The following is a 23,963-nucleotide window of genomic DNA, read 5'->3' on the forward strand; positions in this document are numbered from 1 at the left end:
AGGCAACGATAGTAAAACAGTCAACTAAACAGCTGCAACACTAGGAAATTCTCAAATGCTCAGTGATTGGGTCAGAGTGATATTTGTCAGATCTCAACAATAGCTTAAATTATCGGCTAAAAGCGCTAGCACTAAATTATAAAGTAAGGTTCAATTGTTTAGTCGAGATGCTAGCCAAGACAAGAATAAAACAACAATGTTTGAAACCACATTGCGAAATCAATGATGTACTATTTTGCACAAAAAACAAGAGAATTGGTTAAAACAATAAATTGTTAGTATTAGTATTTCCTTCACTGATTGTTGCCCGATGGCTAGTATGAACTGAAAAGCAGTGAGAGTGGCACCCATAGTGAACGCCGCATTTCTGTATAAGTTCTGATGGCCAAACATCAAATTTTTAACTTAAGGTGTGTTGAAAGTTTTGTAATACATGTATTGGTTAGCTATTAGAAAGGAGCTGATTACAAAAGAAATGTAAAATATCTAAAATTTTATTTTAGTTCATTGCTTTCATTTTATCAATGCACCAAATAAAAAGAGTAAATAAAAATAAATAGAATAAAAAAAAAGAATAAAAAAAGAAAAAGAATAAAAATAAAAAGAGCTCCAAACTATGTTTGAATATTCTAAGATAGAACCACAACACTAAATAATTCTACTGTGTTGAATGAAAATAAGCTTACACAAGCATCAAATATATATATATATCCCAAAGTATGTTTTATGTCGTGTCTGTCTGCGTTCAATCGTGATGCATAAAATCTTGATTTGGAAATTCCGCATTCTGATGGATTTAAACTCACAAAGAATGCATCGACAAGTTTCTTGTCCGAACGCTCTACCACTGAGCTACAACGGCATAGAGATCTAATACGTTTTCATATACCGAATACACCATGCGCGTGCTAACTATTTTAGCCTTGCACCCATCAGTTACGATGCTTCTGTTTAGAAATAATTTGGTACCTAAATAAATGCAACGCGATGCTTATTCGTCTTTTTCGTTAAGGCTAATTTATTCGGCTCCACGATATCAACAATAATTTATCTCAAACTTAAAATTTGGCGATTCGTGTACTGATTATATATAGTCAAACCTCAGCTCTTGGACGCTTTGGTTCTCGACCAACTCGGTTTTTAACCAAAGATTTTGAGATTTGTTTGTCTCGGATCTCAAGAACCGAGATTACACTGTACGCTATTAAAAGATATACGTCGCTGAAAGTTATGAAATTTAAATTTACAGTGGTTTGAAAACCTTTAGTTTTATTTATTTTTAATTTAGTTGTCTTGCCCAAAACTTTTTCTTCATGATATGAAGTTTAGAAATTACAGTTGTTTGACAAAGTTGGACGATTGTCAATTATTATTACTATACAGTCATCCCTCGTTAATCGCAGGAGTCGTGTTCCAAAAATAACCCGTGATAAGTGAAATCTGTGAAGTAGTCAACATTATTTTTTATTATTTTACAATGCAATACTGTACTATAAAATGAAACAAAAAATCAAAACTTGTTTTAAGATCCAAACTTTGTTTAAAAAACAATAATTTTAGTATAGTAATAGAAGGTTGGAAACATTGTCACTCAAATGTAGTTCCCAGTCCCTGCTATGCCTCTTCGTCCTAACTCCACTCCGTCGTAGCGTCCGTTTCTACTGGTGGCGCCGGAATCTTTCTCCGAGATAATAACACTATTATGGTTAGTTGTTGGCACTCTTTATTTTTTTGAGAAAAAAATATTTTTATAAACGGACATGCCACTTTCGATTATATTTGAGAACTGCAATCAACAACACATCAAAGGGTCTCATTTTTGTGCCGTAAGCTGAAGTTCCGTAGCCATTCTCACCATGGTTGCTAAGCGACCAAGTGATGGTCCCTTGTTCTTTTTGCCCTTTTCTTCCTCTTCCCCCTCATCCTGTCTTGGTGGTTTTGTCATCTCTGCTAGGTCTTTGTCAGTCAGTGGATGTGTGTGTGTGTGTGTGTGTGTGTGTGTGTGTGTGTGTGTGTGTGTGTGTGCATCAATCAGGGCATTAATTTCATCAGCAGTCATGTCATTAAAGCCGTCTTCTCTGAGCTGTTTCGCTAGATTCACAGCCGTATCCACTGCAGCAAAATGGAGCTCATCAAGAAAGACTCCGGCTGTATTTTGCACTGCCAAAGGCAAGTTTTTTTCAGCAGGCATTCCATGTTTCAGTTTTCATCTCCTGAATGACCCTCTGAAAATTTTGGAAACACGATCCAATGGTGTATCTGTGCTAGAAGTTTTCATGTGAGAAATCTGGATCCGCGTCCATGGCCTCAACAAAATGCTGCATTGTGTTGCCCATATAGAGTGCCTTGAAAGCACGGATGTTGCCTTGGTCCATGACCAAATCAGTTATGTGGTGTTCGGCGACAGAAATTTTATTTTCACACCATCATATAACAAATCATTATTGTGACCCCACCCAGTTGTCAACAAGCAAAAGCATTTTAAAGTCTAGCCCTTTTCCTCTTAAAGAACGCTTAACCCCGCGATGAAACAGTGTTTAAACCATAGATATATAAACCTAGATTGGCCAATAGGGAAAAGCCTGTCAGACTTAAATAGCATGACGTAACGTCATTGTATTGTACCTCATGCTTGACTGCACTGTTGATAACAATGGAGCTAATGAGGAAAGCTGACAAAATCACATTTATTTTCACATAAAAACCTTCTTGTATACATAATCCAGTAAACTAAAGCGATTCTGTGATAATATCTGATAACCACCATAGATTAAAAGTATAAAAGCTATGAAGTGTTGCACACAAATCATGAGCCAGCAGGGCTATATTTGCCACCCTCTCCTATCCCCATTCTCTCTTTTCCCTTTCCTCAAAAAAGAAGTGAGAAAGGGAAAAGAGAGAAGGGGGAAAGGAGAGGGGGGCAAATAGCCCACCCACCCAAAGAGCCAAACCCTGGCTAAGTAAAAGACTAATATCATGTTGAACTAAACATGACTAAATATGATGAGCCTGTGAAGTTTTGATCTGATCAGGGAAATGGAATCAGTGGCTTTCTTAGCTAGAGCTGGAACGAGACCAAGGAATGCAGGGTCGGATCAGACTCAGGGTCAGCAATGAGGGCCAAGATCGGGTCGAACCGGATCAGCACGCGCGATTTATTATTAATTTCAGGTTAAGAGATAGTTCTATTACAGCCTAATGTTGTGACATCAATAAACTAAGATAAAAGAAACCATTATCGCAGCAATGGTTATATTTTGTGGCTTGGTCTATAGATGCAATCTACAATTTATGGCTATACATTGGTAGATCAATGCTATTCAATGGCTGATAGATTAATGGCATGATTTGGCTAGTGTTTTTATTACAGATTTTATTTTCAACTGCTATTATAATCAACAAGAGATTAGTTAAGAAATACTTTACAAATATAGAAATAGATAACCCAGCATAGTGGAAAGCAAAAATCCATCACTTTCCTAAAACTGCTGGTATTAGTGAAAGAAACTAAAAATAAAATAAATTTGCTGGATTGAAGGTTCTTAGATGCCCTTTTAAGTTCCTCAGGATGCCCTCGTTGTAAATGCCTCAATAGTATTGAGGCGGACCCTTCTTTGTAGCTTAAAGGTTGACTTGCAACAAAGTTCACATTACAGTTATTTGGTATCAAAAGATTCACCATGTCTTACTCTGTAGTGTTGTAGGTGCTAAATACATGGAAATGGGATTACAAGCTTTTAAAAGCTCAAAAACGAAAAGCCGCCATGGATTGGAATCTGTTTATTTCTCTGACGTAATCATTACAGTTTGGTTATCGTCTTGTCACGTGATGTTCTCACGTGAATTGAAAAGCCAATAAAAAGCTCAATATAAAACTTATCATAGCACTAGTTTATGACAAACACGTTGGGTTTCACCGAATACCCCGTATCAAATATAGATGCTCGCTACTTTACAGTTTTGTTTCGGCATTATTCAATCGTCAAGTCGTAATCTGATCACGTGACCCACTACTTCGAAAATAGTTTTTGCAGCACTTTTCGATTATCACAGGTGACCAACAGGCTCATAATGATTATCAGACAATGAAATGTACTCCTTCGAGCTAAGGTTAAAAAGTTTAACGATTTTTTACGGTAAGTTATAAGATATCAGCGCTAAAAGTGACAGCATTACAATGACGATAAAACAGACGCGTAAGAACAATAGACATGGTTTTATTGAATGCGTGAAGTATATTTGTGAAAATATTTTGACGAATGAGGTTGCATGAAAGTGTAAACAGAAACCATCCTGTAACAACTACGTCCCATTTGAGCCGTTTTGGAAAGCGAATCCAAACTACGGTGGTCTCGTGTGGCTGCGATTAACTGTTGTTCGTTTTTTAGCTTTTAAGAGCTTGTAATCACATTCCCATATATTTCACACCTGCAACACAACAGAGTAAGACGGGTGAATCTTATGATACCAAATAACTGTAATGTGAATTTTCTTGCAAGTCAACCTTTAACATGCTTTGGCATATTGTACAAATAACTTGGTATTTTCCTTTCGTGACTGGCTTCTTCATGAACTCCCAGACCACTGACATGTTGATTATTTCTTGCCGAAAAAAGTGGTGAAACCTATAGTCCAAAGACTATTGTCGCAGACGTAAAAATATAGTCTTGACTCACCTTGTTTTATTTCGCCTGGTCCTTCCGCGCTAGGACTATATGCGACTCCCTTTCAATCGCACTTAAAAAGCGATATACAACCGTTGTTGTTTAGCCATAAACCTACCCGTGTCTTTGTATAGGGAAGACCTGAGGGTCGGGTGGCCCAACCCGGGCACCTCTGACCCGGTGGGTCAAGACCAGATGAGTTACCCGTGCCAGCTCTATTCTTAGCTTCATAATGCACCCTAATCGAAATATATCTCTTTGCTATCTCACGAGCTAGGCTACTAGCTTGATGATTACACGTAAACAATAGCATGATGTTGAATCTCAGCAACTTATCCATGGTGGCAATTAGTACTAGCCTGGGAAAGCTTTTCACCAATCCAGCACTACTAAGCAACACTCTCGCCTTTTTCTCACTGTGGTTGCAAACCTCAATCACCACAGGCGAAGACAAAGTCAAGCCACCACGATTCTTAACTGTAATTAGGGAATTCGTTGCTTGGTTTACATTATAGTTGGTAATATCCACGATGCTAGTGATACAATCATTACACTTCAGCTTTTTTGACTTAGCCAGCTACATAGCCAGTTGTAAAATAATTATTCTGTCTCATTTTTGACTTAAGACATACTTGCATACTCATCATATTTAGTCTTGTTTAGTTCAGCATGATATTAGTCTATTTACCTAGCCAGGGTCTGGCTCTTTGAGTGGGTGGGCTATTTGCCCCGCCTCTCCTTTCCTCCTTCTCTCTTTTCCTCTTCTCACTTCTTCTTTGGAGAAGGAGAAAAGAGAGAATGGGGATAGGAGAGGGTGGCAAATATAGCCCTGATGGCTCATGATTTGTGTGCAACAATTCATAGCTTTTATAGTTTTAATCTATGTTGGTTATCAGATATTATCACAGAATTGCTTTAGTTTACTGGATTATGTATCCAAGAAGGTTTTTATGTGACAATAAATGTGATTTTGTCAGCTTCTCCTTATTAGCTTAATTGGTAACAACAGTGCAGTCAAGCATGAGGTACAATACAATGACGTTAAGTCATGCTATTTAAGTCTGACAAGGCAACCGATGGGAATAGCTATTATTGGCCAATCTAGGTTTATGTATCTATGGTTTAAACTAGAGTTGCCCCGATTTCAATATCGGAATCGGTATCGGTGCCGATATGGGTGTTAAGTATCTGAATCGGTATCGGCCGATCTTTTCTTTAAAAATCGGAAACTTCAGATACTTTTTGCAGTTCAACTATTTAGCAGAAAACCGTATTTTAGCCTGCTGCACTAATCAAAAATCATTAGCTGCAAGTTTCTTACTTTCCTTACTTTCACCTAATGAATTCCAAGCCTGTCACACATTCTATTTCATGTCTATAGCCTGATAAACGTCAACACAGCTGAGGAATCTTTTGGCTTTAGACAGGACGTAATTAGCAAGTGCGGTATTTCCCAATTACAGCGATATGATTTATTGCAGCGAATCACGAACAAGAGATCAATGATGGAAACAAGAATGCGTGCGTGCGGTGTAACATTTCTATGTACTAGCATTACGGCAGTAATTTGAGCAGTCCATGCATTAAGTTATTTACGTATCGCTCTTGATCCTGATGATACGATGTATCGTTTGCATCGCATAAAATAACCTGAGTGACTTATCGGTATTTAGCCTGTCCTCCATCATCTGTTGCAAGTGAAACCTTCTTCAGTACGACTGGCTACATCGCTAGTGATGGAAGATAAGGACGCCTCGCTGAGATAATTGAATCACCAACGGTAATTTAGATAAACGTTTATTTGCTCTAAACTTATACCGGTGCATCAGTTCATTCAGCAGTAGAAGACAGACTTCATTATCACAGAGAACGATGTACCACTAACAGTAATTACCATTATTAATAGCAGATTACAAGAAACATGGACTGTTTTGTTACTAGATGCACGGTATGTCAATATGTGAATTTAATATACATGTATATCTTTTTCCATAAATACAAACAAATAAATACATCTATATTTATATTTTCTTTGCATTATATTTGTGTAATAAAATCAACAATTATCTATGCAACACAAAAGATCTGAATCGGTATCTGAATCGGATTATTTTTCAATAAGAATCGGTATATCGGATCGGTATCTGAATCGGCTGGTGAAGTTAGAATCGGGGCATCTCTAGTTTAAACCAACCCTGATTGTACGCTTTTGTCATTCAAGCTTTTGAATTGTACATCCAGTAAACGGGCAATGCATCGATATTTTTTGTTTTTTAAAGCCCTAGGATTTTTCGACCTGTAAATGAGCCCAGGCTTTATCATAAAACCTGCAGCATTTTCACACATAACTGTCACGCAATTTTGTCACGCAATCTTTTTGAGCCCTAAATCATGAAGCCTTTGCTTCTTCTTGCATGATAAAAGTGTGAGAGGGCATTTTTTTTCAAAATAAGCCTGTCTTATCCATGTTAAAAATTTGCTCAGGCTTGTATTTTCCTTCCTCAATGATGGCGTTAAAATTGTTGTTCACGCATTCCCCTGCTCTAGCTGAATACGCAGAAATGGCCTCTCTGTGCAGAGAAACATTTTCAAGTCAAAAGCGTTTCTGAAAATTCACATACCAGCTCTTGCTGGCATTAAATTAGCTTGAGACAACGTAAACAGCACTCGTTGACCTCTTCTTGCTGGCAAAGGTTTCATAAAGTTGTTTAGCTTTTGTATGGATAACGTTGATATCCAGTGTTATGCTCTTTTTTTGCAGTCATTGATCCACAAAGCTGAAGCAGACTTCATCCTTACGATGACCTTATTGCAGGCTGTCATAACTCTGTTAGCGTCCTTGTTAAAGCTGCTGTCATCCTTATATTACTTTCCTCCTTTATGGAACGAACCGAAGATTAATTTATTTCGCCATGATTACCCTACAGCCGCATAGATTTTGCTTTCCTTTAACATGTTTTGCAATAGTTAGCATCTTCCTCGTCCTCTTTGTGACGGCTAGAGGCCCCCTTGTCGGTGCAGAACGTTTCTTCGACATTGTGGGTTTGTCACTGAGAAAATTTGCAAACGTAAATTTGGCAGAATGTATTGAAACAAAAAATATTGACAAGTAAAAAAACAATATAGTACAGAATCAATATTTTACTTTTAGACAACAGTAAAGCCCCCGAGTCATTCAGGATTCATAGAACAACACACAGTAAAAAAATCCACGAAGCGGCAAAAGATAAAGCGCAATAGAGCGAGGGGTGACTGTACAATACTAGAGTATTAGATAAGTGTTTCCAAGGCCATCAGTGCATAACAGTTGTAGGAAAAATTGTGTTTTGCCAATGCTGGCAATGCTTATTGATTATCATTGTCTTACAATCTTATTTGCTACATCTGCTAATATTGACAGAAGGGCTTTATAGGGTAATACAAGTCACAAAGTTATCACTAATTTTTCCAAATTAGAACACTCAGAGATTCGGATCGGATCGGGTTTTTCCCACTGAAAGCCTCACGCAGGAGGCAGATACCATTTTAAACAGTATACCAGCAAAAATTTTCCCTTCCCTTCCTCCTTTCTTTCCTCTCTCTTCCCCTTCTTCCCTTTTTTTCAGTGTTTTTAATTTTGCTTTCGGCTTGTATTTGTATCTAAAGAGTATTGCAACAATATTCCTTCGATATTTCATATTTACATCATATAATATCTATTTCTAATACTGCTATGTGAATCAAAAAACAAAAAAAAAGAAAATGAATTAATGAATCAAATGCCATATACAAAATATTTACAATGATATAAATACAACATTGATTACAATGTCCCCGGGCCAAAAGTTGCCAAAAAGGGTGTGCCGAAATTATCAAATTCCATCTCTGATTTCTCGAGTGGTTCTAGGCCAGAAAGAATTAAAATAAGCTTTGGTTTTTATTGATGGTACATACAACCCTCCCTCTTGACGAGTATTATAGATTTGTTCGGGCTCTTGCTTATATGTATCTTTAATCACCCCACTGGCTGTAGCTTTGCAAAACAAATTCACTCTTAATTCCTTTCGTCTATCTTTTAGCAATTGTATATTACTACTCTCCTTTATAGCAGAGTAGCTAACTTGCCCTCGTAAATCAAAGATGAATTTCACAGCCTTATTTTGTAACTTTTCTAGTTGTTTGATGTCTTTATCAAAATAAGGGTCCCATGCTACGCAACCATATTCTAAAATTGGTCTTATGAGAGTGTAATATGCCAACTGCCTGGTTCTTGTATCGGCCGATTTTAACACTCGCCACAGCATACCCAAAAGACTGGTTGATTTAGCAACAATTTTATTTATGTGTGCGCTCCATTTTAGATCGTTCATAGTAATTATGCGCAATAAAAATGAGAACAGCCTGTGCAGTGTACCTAATGGCACAGCTGATGTTATCCATATGTGACTGCAACAACTGTTGCGTGTTACATACAGCAATGATATACAATCCTCACTATGTGGTTTATATCATTGCATACAGTCTTTCAGACAGATGAATATTCAGCTAACAACATGATGATGTAATGAACAAGGTTTATTTTTAAGTCAGCTCTGTGAGCGATAAGGGAGCGATACCGAGACTAGAAGGCTTGGCAAATTTCGTTTTGTTATCTGGTGTTATTTTATCAAAATAACCCTTCATGATAAACATCGACGAACACGTTTTCACCCAGATTCCTGTCATCTTAACTTTAATTATAGTATAGAACATTGTGACACTAGTGTTACAAAAGGAAATTTTGTAATTGAAGCCCTGACATGGATGCTTTTATTCCACTTAGTCTCTTTAAAATGCTATAAAGCTTGACAAGCCAAAAGTTTAAAACTGCGTAAAAGTAAGTGATCGGCTGATATGTTTATATAAACATTTCTTTAAAATTATGTATAGTACCGGCTTTCGTTAGGCAAATGAATACAAAATAGTTCAAGGCATTATTACAAAAAGCTAGCGTAACAGAGAACCAAAAAATAGACAGGGAGTACAGTCCTCTGCTAAAAAGCAAAAGCATAAAGGTACGTATCTATACATCTATATTTTACGCGAACTCTGATACAATGATGTTTACTACTCAGATGTTTATAATAACGAGACTTTAGCTGAGTGTGTAGCGAGCCAATTTTTCCAATAGGGTAAAACTAGATGCAAGTTTTTACAACAGCAAAAAAGGCTTATATTAGGATATAACCGCTATCAAGTATTGTGTACAAAGTTTATCAAAAAGTATAAAATAGTTATGAATATTTTATTATGCTAGCTTTACGATTGTATATTTTTATATTAGAGTTTAAAAGTTTGTGCTTATTATATTAAACCTACAATGCTGTTGATTTAATTAATCAGCAAGGTGGATTAATCACAGGTTAGCTGTGACAGAGAACCTTATAATTTATATACATACAACGGTTTAGCTGTTGATGTTCAAATTTGTCATGCATACGTGACACTGTAGTACCTTGAGGAGAACATGTTGTAAAATATGACTATTGATTACCACTGTTATGTGTGGTTGTGGAGAAATTCTGTTATGCATAACTAATCCGAATCCACACACAACATCAGTGTTGAATTTGCTTGTCATATTATTCTATTTTGACTATGCTTAGTTTGTGCACTTTTGCTTAGCTTGTGGGAACTAATTTAATTATTACTGATTCAGGATTAGTGAAGGTGTTAAGCTGTTGTAAGTAATGCTGATATTTACCAGTACAGTTACTTCTTTATTCTATTAGTCAAACAATTAAAATACACAACTAACAAGATTTTAAAACAATAATATTAATGACAAAACAATTAGAATAGCTAATGAAAGTTACATCCTTACTCGAACGGTCGTCTATGCTTGTTGATCAGTTCTGTACAGCTGCGAGTTTCGACAGTCAAACGAGAATTGTGAGAGGCCATAAATAGAGAGTGTCGGTAGTTGAGATAGTGGCGTAGAAGAGGCTCAGCTGGTGAAAGAGAAGGAGGCTCCATCGGTAGAGAAGAGAGAGAGGCTCCTCAGCAAGCAGATGGGAAAGCGTCCAGGGAGGCCCTCGGGAAGAGAGAGAGAGAGACACAGAGAGAGCTCGAGCTTAAGCTAGAGCCAGAGATGGGGATGGTGATGCTGAGTCATTGGAGCTGTTCTCTTTTATAGATGTCTGGCATGTGGGATGGTTAGCCTGTGGGTGTAGGTTGAGTGTTAAGGTTTGATGCTTTCTGTCAGGCGTGTGAAGATATCTTGTTTGCGTAAGTCTTCAGCTGGTGCACGTGATGTTGACATGTAGGATGGAGCTCGTGACTTACTCCTGGTATCTAGGTCATGTTTGACAGGGGTGGCAGATCTATATGTGTGCACTCATTTGATTCGTCTCTAATGTTTCTCTGGTGGTTTTCTGATGATGATGGTTGATAGGTCTAATGTTTCTCTGGTGGTTTTCTGATGATGATGGTTGATAGGTTTAATTGCTTCGACTTCCCTTTGGTGGTTTCCACAGGCGGTGCTGATGCAGTTTCCATGACTCATTTCTTCCAATTCGGAAGTTTCTAATTTTCTTTTGACGTTTTCAATTATTGAATCTTTTGACATCTTTTAGGCGTCTTGCTGCTTGTACGCATTATATGCTTATCCTGTGGTCTGGCTGCATTTCCTGTTGGTATCTTGTTTTCGCAGTATCTCCATACAACACCACAATAAAGATTGCTCATATATATACATATATATATATATATATATATATATATATATATATATAGAACTATATTTCCCAACTAGGAGGCTGCTATCAATATATAATCCATGTTAGGAGGCTCTGAAAAATTAGGAGGCGTCCAGGGAGCCTCCTAATTCTAGCAGTGTTTATAGTGCTTAACAACCCTATAGAAGTATTTTAAACATGATTCCCATAATCGCCTTATATATCTATATTCATATATATGGAAAAGAGGAGACAACTCCAACAAAAATGTGTAATTTTCTATCAATAAATTATAAACCCTAGGAGGCTCTTATATATGGAACTAGGAGGCATATATCAATTTTAAAACATTCTTACTTTTAACTGTTTTGGTATCGTTTCAGTTAATAGCACAATCTATTTAAAAACATATTGCAATAAGTTTATGACTAAGCATCAGCAAATACAAAGAATTAGCAGCTATGTCGGATACAGTCAGTTTTGCTAATATTCATGATAGCTTTATTAGATTTGAGAAATAAAGTTGTATATTAACAAACTACAATACATTACAATTTATTTGCTGACCCTCTTTATAGTTTTCAAGACTGCCATTTAAGCACTCCCTTTTTTTGCAAGGTTTCTCATTGATCTGCTCTTTTTTGTGAAAATTCACAATAATTGCACATTATGGTTTCAACTGATGTTTAAGCATGGCTGTAGTAAAAGTTTAAATAAGTCTATAATCAGTACAATTCATATTTTCGATGCCGTTGCATCCAGCCACAAAATAAATCTTTTTTTGAAACTTTGCATCCAAACGCAATACCTGAGAGATGGTTTTTTAGTCGAAGAATTGATTTTTTAAATTTATTGAAGTAAAGTGGCAAAAGTATAACCACAGTATATAACAGCTAGAGAGATGTGGCTGTTATAATGTTGCTGTGGCTGTTAGGACTATTAGTTCTTCACCCATGTAGTCTACTAGAGCTTGGTAGCAGCAGAATGACTACATGTAAGGGAGCAAGTCACATTCGGTAAGTTGTTCATGCTATTTTAGTCAATTTACAGTTTATTTACTTGAAACATACAGTTGTAGAAAAGCAGTATAAATTTTATTTAATATTGAAATAGGACTAGCGTGAAAAAAGTATGTTTCAATTATTATAATTTTTAAGGAATGTAGCACAGAACACGTTAGATATATTTTTTACATCCGTTTATGTCATCCAACTGCTGATATTGTTCTGCATAGAAAAGTCAAGAAAGGTCAGCATTATATTACCAAAAAGGAAAAAATCAAAACTTTTTGTAAAGTCCTAATTTTTGACTTTATTATTGTTACACGAATGTTCAGTTTTGTAACATCAACACAGACACGCCAGCTGACAATTAATAGTTATTTTAGTGAATCAGTTAATTCTCCAACTTTAATCTATTTTCAGTTATTATTATTATAATTTTGGATGTTTTTTATAATGATAAGTAACGTTATTAATGTGGTTCTACCAACAGTCAAAACTGTTATTAGAATAACATGATCATAAAGTAATTGTATTATTGTTATCATGAATAGTGAGAGTTTGCGTATTTCAGTTATGATTTTGTAAGTAATAGTAGTACATGCATAGGCATAAGCAAGTAAGTGGGTATATGCAGCCTTTGAATTTTGAAACTTTTAGTATTTAGTTTGAATCTTGTGTAGTAATTGTGTAGTAATTAAGAGCTTAGCTGTTTTATAGAGCTTCAGTAGTAGGAGGCAGACATTCAAGTTTGCCAAAAAAAACCTAACCAGTGAACTAAAATGTGTATTTTGCATTAATTTTGGTTTGTATATCTGTTTATGCTATTTGAATTATCTTTTCATTTTTTGTAGAAACTTGGTAAGCATTATTGTCGGTATATTCATCAGATGGCAGAGAGTATTAGACAAAGTTGGATGTTCTTTTCTAGAAAAGGTATGTTGCTAATTACACATTGGTTTGCATAAAAAATATGTCAAAATAATCAAGGTTTCATCTACCAAAATTTATAATATTTTTTAACATACACATAATTATAGATTACAAACTATAAAACATTATATCAGTAAGGTTGTATTTTGAAATGTAGGAAAGTTTGACGTTTTGGCAAAGTCACTATGATAAGCAAAACTTTAAATTCACCAACACAAAATATACTGTACAAAGTTTTACTGTAACTAGCAAATGTATACCTGACGTAAGAATGTAACAGCATGCCCAAAAGTAGTTTTTCTTTGTATAGTTGCAAATAATCAATGACGCTTTAGTTATAGATAACTGCTGGATGAGAAGCATTGATGGCCCACACCAAAGACTGATTTGCAGACATCAAATTAAAGGTATGCGATATTGCAATAAGTTGCTGTAAAATAGCACATTATACATGCGAGCCAAAAATTAGTGTAATAATTTGATAAAGCCATAGCTTCAGTAAGAAAAGTTGTTAATTTTTACAGGCATTGTATTATTTAAACGCTTACATAAACCATTATGCCACTTTTGTGTTCTATTCATCTATTATTGGCAGATTACATAATATAAATAGCGCAAACCAATCAAAGGAATGTAGCATAGCAAAGAGATTTAGTATTGCTCTTCTTAGTCTTTATGAGTCATGGTTGCAATTGCTGAGCAATTGCATAATTATATAAAATGAATAGTTTTCCATGGTTGCTCATTACCATTTTTAGTTACTCAGTCAACACTGAGAGTAATTATCAGATTTGAGATATCATGTTTAGAGGCAGGAGATTGACAAATATTTTGTTGGTTTTTACTCTTACCCTGCCGTATGCGAATTTATGCTAAATCTATCAGCAACTGCCGTATGCACATTTTTGCGAATTTTCCAACAATTGCGTGGTCACCTAATTTTATTATCCATTAAAAACATAACGGATGATTTTAAAACTTTAATGGTATTGTCAGTGTGGTTCGAATATTTCTCTAATAGATTAGTCTAAGATAACCAAGCAGTTTCAAATTTTTTTTTGAGAATTTCCAAAATAAAAATGGAAATTTTTTGTGTAAGTTTTGTTAAGTATCGCGCAAGTCAGAAAACATATAATTACTTACATGTATGTTGATGACACTATAGTCAATTCAAATTCAGATTTTTGTGATTACACAGATAATTAAATTAGCAGCAGTGACTCTGATGATAGTGAAAATAATGGTTTTTTTAAGTGTAAGAGACATTGTAGAGCATCGTTTTAGCTTCGTAGCGATTGTAGCTTCACATAGCTTTAGCAATGCACAAAGTGAAGGTACATTGATTTTTGCATAGCACTATATGTTAACATTTTAGCAAAATAAAATATATTACAAAAAGTTTATAGATAAACTTTGAAGTTGAAACAAAATAGTATACATGCTTCATGTACATATCATGAAGCTAAATTGGCAATTTTCGGTGAAATGGCTGGCGGTAGGCCGGTAGCTTAGTTTGTACATGGGTGGCAAAAAAAAGGGTAAAGCTATAAAAGAATTAGAGATACAAGTGTATGTATTTCCTTTTGAATGATTTAGTGAACTTTGATGATTCAAGACAATGAGTTTGGCGAATGATATATATATATATAAGATGCTGCTGAAGTTGCGCAATTCAACTCATGGCTTTTAATTATTACCTCAAAATGTTGAAAACACGCTATAGGAAGGGCCAGAACACTACTAAAACTCATAGTTACTCAAACCTGAAATACAGTAGGTTTTATACAAATTGCTGTACAATAACAAAACTGCAAAACTATTGGTTAAAATATAAATAGCAATATATATTATTATTTTTGGCCTTCGGTATCGGGCAGCATGTATGCAGTTTGTTTGCTGATGTTAACAAAAGTTTTACTAATAAGCTACATAATTTGCTCAATTATTTGTGTCAACTTTAAAATTTAAAACAAATGTAGTGTTAGCACTTTTAGAATATACTACAAACAACGCAGAGGAACTTTTTGTGGCATATGACTTGAATTTAAAAGTTCTCTGAAAATGCAACTTGTATTTGGCCATTTTAATACTTTAAAATGTCAAAGGGAGCTCATAATGAAAGCAACTTTAATATAATTTCAAGATGCTCAAAGCGGTACGGATGTTATGTTGACAAACATTAAAAGGTCACTCTGTACTATGGCTAGTAAGTATTTACATGTATTTAGATTTTGCATTGATGCTTTCAATTAGGTAGTGTATGAAATCTATTTACATTAGCTAAATTACCAGCATGTGCAATACCCGGCTTTGTTTCCTATCCATTCCAAACATTTTGCCAATGCTTATAATAATTCATTGCTCTTTTCAAATCTCATTTCTGAACCAAAGGTAGTTTTAGCAGTATAAGAACATATACTTCTCTTCCTATGGGTCTACTCACTTTTCTGTAGCAGCAAAGGCCATTGTTTTTAAAAGGTCTGTAAGAATTGTATTACTTATTTTGACTTCCATTGGTGCTCGTAGCAAATATAATTTCAGTACAATTTGCATCAATAAAGTTATTATTACTTGTTTGTAAAGTATTTGGAGCAAAACAATATTTTATGTGCACAGCAAACATTTTTGCTGCAAGCTTACCAAAACAAAATAAAACGTTTATTTTTATGTTACATTTTAATTAAACATCATGTTCTATTCAGTTATTGCTGTCAGTACTATGCAGTTATTGCTGTCAATGTTCTTTGTGCATTCTTGGCACACTTTTATGTTAAACTTCCAATGCATTAAACACTTTAGAAATAAAGTGTCCAAACAAGGATGCATAACATGAGATTTGTCACTGGCTTGTTTTGACCTATATCTAGCACTCTTTAGCCAAAGGTGTCTAGCTTTACTAAAATATTTGGTAGTGAAATTGTACATAAATTCATTGCCTGCATACACATCAATCATGATGCCTATGCTCTTATTATGTGTGTTCTACTATTGCCTGCTTAGCTAATTCACTTTCTACTTTTCAATAGCCTCAGCCTCCGAATGAAAGCTATTGTTGTTATTCCTATTCTTTGTAACTTTATAATGAAGGAGGTTGTGGTTGGGCAGCTCATTTGCTTTTCACTCTATTATAAATATTGCAGCACAAGTATAACTGCAGTAATAAAATCTTCACAGAATTGCATAATGTGGTCTTATTCTCCAAGGTCTTCTCACTAGCAGAAATGACCTATGTACTTATGCAATTGTGGTTTGTGCTTAAAGTGACTCATTCTCCTAATGTGGCATGGCTTGCTATCTTCTTGCATGCTAGTCAATTGATTAAATAGATTGTAAGAAACAAGCCAACCTCTCATTCCTACACAACCTAAAGACTTATCACATAAGTTCAACCTTCTAGCGAGATTGTAGCCGCTAAACATTTTGCTTTTTTCACGCGTCTAGCCATTTAGGGTTTTGCAGCAGCAGAAGAACAGACTAATCATGTCACAATTGGTATATTTGTTTGTCACAATTGTTTTATATTACTTTTGCCAATTTTGTCATTGAATTAATTGTACCATATTATGGTGAAAAGGCATCATGAAAAAGTATTTTACTTCGCCTCAATACCAATGCGAAAGGTTAGACCGGTAGTGGCCATTTTTGACCTTTAGGGCGAGCCACTTTAAATACTAAATCTAAGCAACTTACTCATGTCATCAAATTGCAACGGCAAACAACAATGCATAGGTTTTCGCAGCTAATTTGGATTTGGATTTTACTGCCTTAATTGCAAGATCGTAATATTGTCAAGTTAAAAAGGTCAAGAAACCCCAACTTTATAATGCTAAAAGAATGAAATTATTACTAATTTTCATAAAATGATAACTTTGTAATTATACACAAGGGTAGCTTTGTGAGATTAACCGACACACATTAAAATAGTTATGGTAACATATAGCACAGTAGCCAGCAATTGATGAATATCTGTGACTCTGTCGATGCTCCTAACTTTTGTAACTTTTTAAAAAGCATTAAAATAATTATGGATGCTTTTTATTCTGATTAGTAGTGTTAGCTGATTGATAGCACCAAACAGGCAGAATTATTAGTAGCCTATACTATACTGCCCTGAGCAAGCAAAACGCTGTATCTTGATATTTGTAAATTGTTCAGCACAAGCACAAACGCGTTTTGGTCAAGCCTGGCATCAGTATTAGCAGTATTTTAGTTGTTTTTTTTTATTTATTATGGTGAGATATCCAACAATCTTTACTGAATTTTTTTTTCGTGAAACTTTAAAATCAAAGGAGTTATTTCACTTAGGGCATTTTGTTTGCTTAAATTGACAATTTACTAAGCTGGCACTAGGCAATCAAAACGCCCTATCGCTGCAGATAGGGCCTTTTGATTGCTTAATTGGACTGGTTTCTCATTGTTAGTTTGCCACAAGACCATTTGCCATGACTGGATTATCAAAGGATTACAAGTTTAAATTCTGATATTAACCCGCAATTAGTCAACAAAATGATATATGTTGCAATTCCTATTACTCATCCAGTCAACACATGGATTAAAACCCTGTAATAGCCATATTTAGCTCAAAAGTTAAGAGATGATCAAAGATCTAGGTATCCTTCAAACCAGATGTCATGAAATGAAAGGAATAAGTAAAATAGTAGTTTAAAAAAGATCAAACGCTTTTATTAAAAATAATTTAAAGCAAACAACTGAGTGCAATAATGTCAGTATTTTAAAAAAGCAAAACCTTCCAATGGACATGTAATTAAAACAAATTTTTCATCAAATCTCTGAGTCGGATCTTTAAATCGAGACTTTTGTCACTTAGATATCGTCTTGTCATAATAAATATATTATGATAAAAATATAGCAATAAGATTGAGCACTTAGAAGTGCACTAGCTTGTATGAGCTGCCTTGAAACAACCAAATATATATGCTTCAGTTTCGCTTCCCTTTGTTTATATACTCTTGGATTACATAATGCTGCTCATAATGTCCAACTTTGTGTATGTTCAGGCCAATCAAAACGCTGTATCTGCAGATAGAGCGCTTTGATTGCCACTTTATGTGTGGTAAATGTGGATAGGGCGTTTTGCACATTGTGAAAAGTGCTATTTCTGGTGGTCTCAGATATATGAAATTTCGAGACATGTTAGATCTCAACCTAAATTACATATAAGCACAAAAAAGTGAATTTTGAAAAACTTTTCAGATAGGGCGTTTTGCTTGCTTAGGGCAGTATAAAGTTATGATAATGTATTATTTTCATTGTAATTAACAAGTTGATGCATTTTAGTCGTAATTTGATACGGATTTAAACTAGGGCTGAGTCATAAGTAAGTGACTGGAGTAAATGAAATCCTTTAAATTGTTGAAGCTTTAAAACCTATGTTTCAATTTTGTAGAAGAATATCGCATGATATAAAATATTACAGCTTCATAGAATTTTAGTAATGGGAGGTAGGGACACGGGTTTGCTGAAAAACCTAAAAACAACAGGCATCTTTTGCAACACTTTTTAATCTGCATAACATCTGTTTGGGCTATTAAAATTGTTTTGCTTATTTTGGTAGAAACCTGGTCACCGCATCCAAGCACTATATCCACCAGATGGAAAATGGTACGAAGCACAGCTGGACGCTTTCTTGAAGGGGGTATGTTGCTGATTAACGGTTAGTTTTCACAAGAGCGTGTCACATTAATAAAAGTTTTATTTCAAAAAATTTATAAGAAATAATATTACTATAAAATCTATGTTTGAATGCCATGGCACTGCATTTTTTAACCCTTCCAATTATAGTGGCAAAAATTGTCGATTGTGCTTCATAATATATGTTCAATCTTTATTAGCTTCAACTCTATCTAAAACCTTTTTGTTATAGATTTTATTTTTCCAACACGTTAAAAAATAGTACTATTCAAAAAACTTAATGCATTCCTACTTTGTGCATTGCTAATGCTATGTGAAGCTACGATCCCTTCGAATCTCAAAAAACAATGCTCTACCATGTTCCTTACTCTTACAAAAACTATTACTTTGACCACCATTGGAGTCACTATTGGAGCTGCTACTTTAATTATATGTGTAATCACTAAAATCTTAATCCGTCAGTCATCAACAATCATCAATAATGTTATCAACATAAGTAATTATCTGTTTTCAATTCTGGATGTACTTGCGAAAGCTATAATAGCACTAAATATTTCGAAAATCAGAAAGAACAAATGTTTCTTTTTATGTTGAAAAGTCCTAAACAAAAATTTAAAATTGCTTCGTGAGTTTAGGGTAATTTTACAGGGAAACTTTTGGACAACACTGTCAATACCATAACAAGTCTTAAAGACTGTTAGTTATGTTGTCAACGAATAATAAAATTAAGTTACTACGCAATTGCCAGGAAATTCGCAGCATGCACATATGCCGGTCGTCCATTGATTTCGCCTAGATGCGCATGCAGCGGTGAAAGGGTTAATAAAATATTATGTAATCTCTAATTGAATCCCCATTCATTTAAACGCCCCTCTACTAGACCTGTACTATAATAGATGACGGTTAAAGATAGAACGCCGCCGTTCAAGTGAACGTTACTTCTTTTGAAAAAAACACATAAAAAACTATATAACACACAAACTAAGCTGTGAGCCAGTGATAACATATACACTGGACGTTGGGCTTGCAAAATGCCATTGTTAACTGCTTATTCTATTGCTGTAGCATGTGCAAGAAATTTTAGCCTCAAATAGTAGTACCGATTTCATCGTATTTGCTAAACCGTTTTTTCATATATGCCGAACTATCAAGGTCGCTTAAACAATAAAATTATTATCAGCCTGATAGAGTTATTAATTATTTCCATGGTGCTGCTTTCAAAGCTTTAACGAAAACACTGTAAAGCTTAGAAGTTAGAAAACTCGCTTCAATATGCATTGACAAAAGTATTAATTGCTATTGTTGTAACTGAGTCATTGTTAGTAAAAATTTGTCAACATTTTTCTATCCATCCTGTCCAAAATCGGATCCAAAGATCAAAGAATGTTGAAGTCGCAGTCAGCTGGATGTGGTTGTCAATTAAAGGGTGACACTCTAGTTTTCAACACTTCTAGAATAGCACTCGAATGAACATGGCCTTCAAATTAAGATTCTACCTTATGTCAATTTAGCTGTATTTCAGAATGTTATAATATTGGAGTTTTGGGTCAAGGTTAAAATAGCAAGCATAACTTTGCAAATATTGACGCAACAAGATTTTAGTTTTAAATAAGGCTCTGCTTTCATATATTTGCAAATCACTAATGCATGAATTTAAAAAAAGAACCCAAGGGTATATTTATCTTTGTGTAGTAGCATCTAATCAAAAATGCATTGATTTTAAATAAGTGCAGAGTGACATACATGGATTATCAACACCGAAGACTGATTTTCAGACATCAGATTAAATGTGGGTGATGCTATGATAAGTGGCTTTAAACTAACACAATGTACTAGGGAACCAAGCGTGATTATTTTGCTGTAGCTCAAATGCAGTAGAAAAAATAAAGGTGTCCAACTTTTCAAGTATTTCAGTCAAATTCGTTGCCTACATAAATGCTGACACTAGTCTTTGTGTTCTGCTGCTGTCAGGTTACAAAACATAGCTCTCCTAGTCAGAGGCATTTAGGTATCTAGAGCAATCTAGGCATTAGTGGTTTCAATGAACACCTGAACAATGGTGTTTAACCACATTGCTTGACCCCATAGGTCAAGTATTAGCCTAATTAATGACTCAATAAATAGCTACCCAGTCAGGTCACGCTAAGCTTAGCAGCAATCGTTCTGAACACTGGCCATTGAGACTTCTCAATAAATGTTAATCCTGATCATTTCTCTAATAACTTGAAGCAAATAGAAATCCAAACTGCTCTATCGCATGCATGCAAGTGGCACACCATTTAGTTTCATAATTAGCTACTAAAGTAGTATATAGAAGTGGTCATCAAAGAACCTTCTACAGTATATGTGTGTTTTGAATAACAATACATTGGTTAAGTATTATATTACTAAATGAGAAATGACACTAACGAGCATTAATGTCCTTATTGTTCACTTGTATCTGAGAAACCGTCAATTCTGTTTTGACTTGCAGCACGTAAACCAGCTTATTTAACTTTTGAATGGAGCTGAGCAATGATATGTGATTCATCAAAGCCATAGCTTATCAGATTTTTATGAATGATAATTCACATTATTTACTATTTCAGTCAGCAGAAAACGGGTAAAGTGCAGAGGAAATAGCAGAATTTGACAAGTACTGGACTGAAAAATCAGGCAAACTGCCAACAAGATCAGTGTTGGATGCTAAACACTCAACGCTGCCTAACAGAAGTGTTACAGTGATTCGGGCTCGAGCCAACAACTTGCTAAAGAAGGCTGCGAGAAAAAATGCCAGCTGAATTTTTTATGTTGTTGAACCTTCTTATTATCATTGCGTTGTATTTGTCAATAAATGTGCTCTTTTTGAAGATTAAAAGAGACCAACTCCGCAGTAATGCACTTGTATAGTTATTTTGTATCAAGCAGTCTTAGCTATTATTTTATGTACAGAAAATGTGCATAAAACAATGACTATGATAGATAATACAATACCGACAATATATATTATCTGTTGTATTGCACTGTACACTATGATGTATTATTCAAGAAACAAGCTCTAAGATAAATTATAATAATTCTTTTAAAGAAAAACTAAATATAAGGAAATATGCCGCAGCAGCCAGTCTACTGACAACTTACTGTCAAACCGACAAGCCCAAAAAATTACTTAGAACGCTGTGCTTGACTAAAAACAATCAGAAATTCACTACACAATGAGAAATATATCTTTTTGGGTCATTTTCCAAATTTAAGTGAATGTGTCTGAGTAGAATGTTCTATCAATTTCTTGACATTTCAGGGCATTATTATTACTGGTAAAATGTGAATAATAGCACTCAGTATTACTATTGATCAATAAAACCACCCAAAGTCAAGAGATCTAAAGTTAGAAAAAAATTGGTACTGTGCTGGGTCCAGCCCGACTGATCATTGCTAACAATAAATTGCAGTAAGAAAGAAGTTTTAAAAAGCGAAAATGCCCTCAAGATAGAATGTTATTGTATTTTTATTGGCTCTCTATGTGACATTAAGTTTTTCCCTGTGTTCTACATAGGCACAATGGGCTTGTTTGGAATCTACCCAATTTATGGTGCTGTGGTATTGCGCAGGTTTTGCAACCTGACACTCTATTCCCGAGTGGGGAAATGTTTTTACTTAACGTTCTAAGAGTGGCTTAAGATGAATAGAAAGACATTGATGTTATTGTATGTTAGATTGAGTAACTAAGTATGTTGTGCAAGTAATTCATATTATTACTGTAGATAATATGCACAGCAAGCAAAAATGTGTGTGTTTCATTTTAGCAATCACAGTAACTGAGTTGCGTCCATGCATTGTTACCAACTAATTTTTTTTAAGTTTTTGTATGCAGTGCAGCAGCGATATGTGACTGAATAAGAAACTATAACATAGACCATATTTACAAATATTGAGTTACATTATTCGTTTATATTAGTGAGCAGAAAGTTATGCAGCCTAAAAGAAAATTGAGAGTTCAAAAAGCCATGATCGGAAGATTGAGGCAAACTACCAAAAATACCAGAGCTGTATACTGTTAAAAGAAATTGGTGTTTGAAAATTATAATGATGACTGCAAAAGAAGCTGCAAAATTAAACTGGCAGCAGGGTCTTCTTGTTGTTGAGGCTTTTGTAATATCGCATTAAACTTGACGTCTGAATAAATTTACTCCGTTTGGTGACTAAGCAACGACCATTCTATGGTACTTGACTAGTTGAATTTTTTAGTATCAAGCATGGTGTCTGTTGTTGTTTTAAATACAAATTTATTGATTCCTACGTTAAAGTTTAACATACTATACAATATGTAGGTTCTAACAACAATTATTTTTGTTTTATACAGACTGTTGTTTTATTGTACAGATTATAGCAGACTCTTAGTTGATCTATAAGTGATAGCAACATCCCAAATTATATGTAAGCCATGGTACCTCTGCATTGATATGTAAGTTATAGCAACCTCCTAAATGATATATAAATAACAGCAGCTTCCTAATTACTATATAATTCATTGCAGCCTCCTAACTGATATATAAATAGTAGATACCAACTATATAAAATTCAAATTATAGTAAACTCTTTTGTGATCTATAAGTCATAGCAACATCCTAAATTCTATGTAACCCATAGCAACCACTGCAATGATATGTAAGTTATAGCAACCTCCTAAATGATATATGAATAGCAGCAGCCTCCTAATTAATAAATAATTCATAGCAGTCTCCTAACTGATATATAAATAGTACTGTAGCTACCAACTATATGAAATTCAAATTATAGCAAACTCTCAGGCGATCTATAAGTGATAGCAGCATCCTAAATTATATGTAACCCATAGCAGCCTCTGCAATGATATGTAAGTTATAGAAACCTCTTAAATGATATATAAATAGCAGCAGCCTCCTAATTAATATATAATTCATTGCAGCCTCCTAACTGATATATAAATAGTAGCTACCAACTATATGAAATTCAAATTATAGTAAACTCTTATGTGATCTATAAGTCATAGCAGCATC

At 34.7% G+C, this 23,963-nt stretch overlaps 1 protein-coding gene across 3 annotated transcripts in view; it reads left to right on the top strand.

Annotated features, from left to right (window-relative positions):
- The first annotated feature begins 9,832 nt into the window (after positions 1-9,832).
- The window catches only part of LOC137400682 (vacuolar fusion protein CCZ1 homolog), a 49,676-nt gene continuing 35,545 nt past the window's right edge, over positions 9,833-23,963 (top strand). For all 3 annotated transcript variants that reach the window (XR_010979265.1, XM_068087022.1, XM_068087016.1), the window contains exon 1: positions 9,833-9,905. The gene's annotated coding sequence lies outside the window, so the exon portion shown is untranslated. The remainder of the gene's footprint in view (positions 9,906-23,963) is intronic.

The sequence above is a fragment of the Watersipora subatra genome, chromosome 1 (genome assembly GCF_963576615.1).
Source record: "Watersipora subatra chromosome 1, tzWatSuba1.1, whole genome shotgun sequence".
Taxonomy (NCBI): Eukaryota; Metazoa; Bryozoa; class Gymnolaemata; order Cheilostomatida; family Watersiporidae; genus Watersipora; species Watersipora subatra.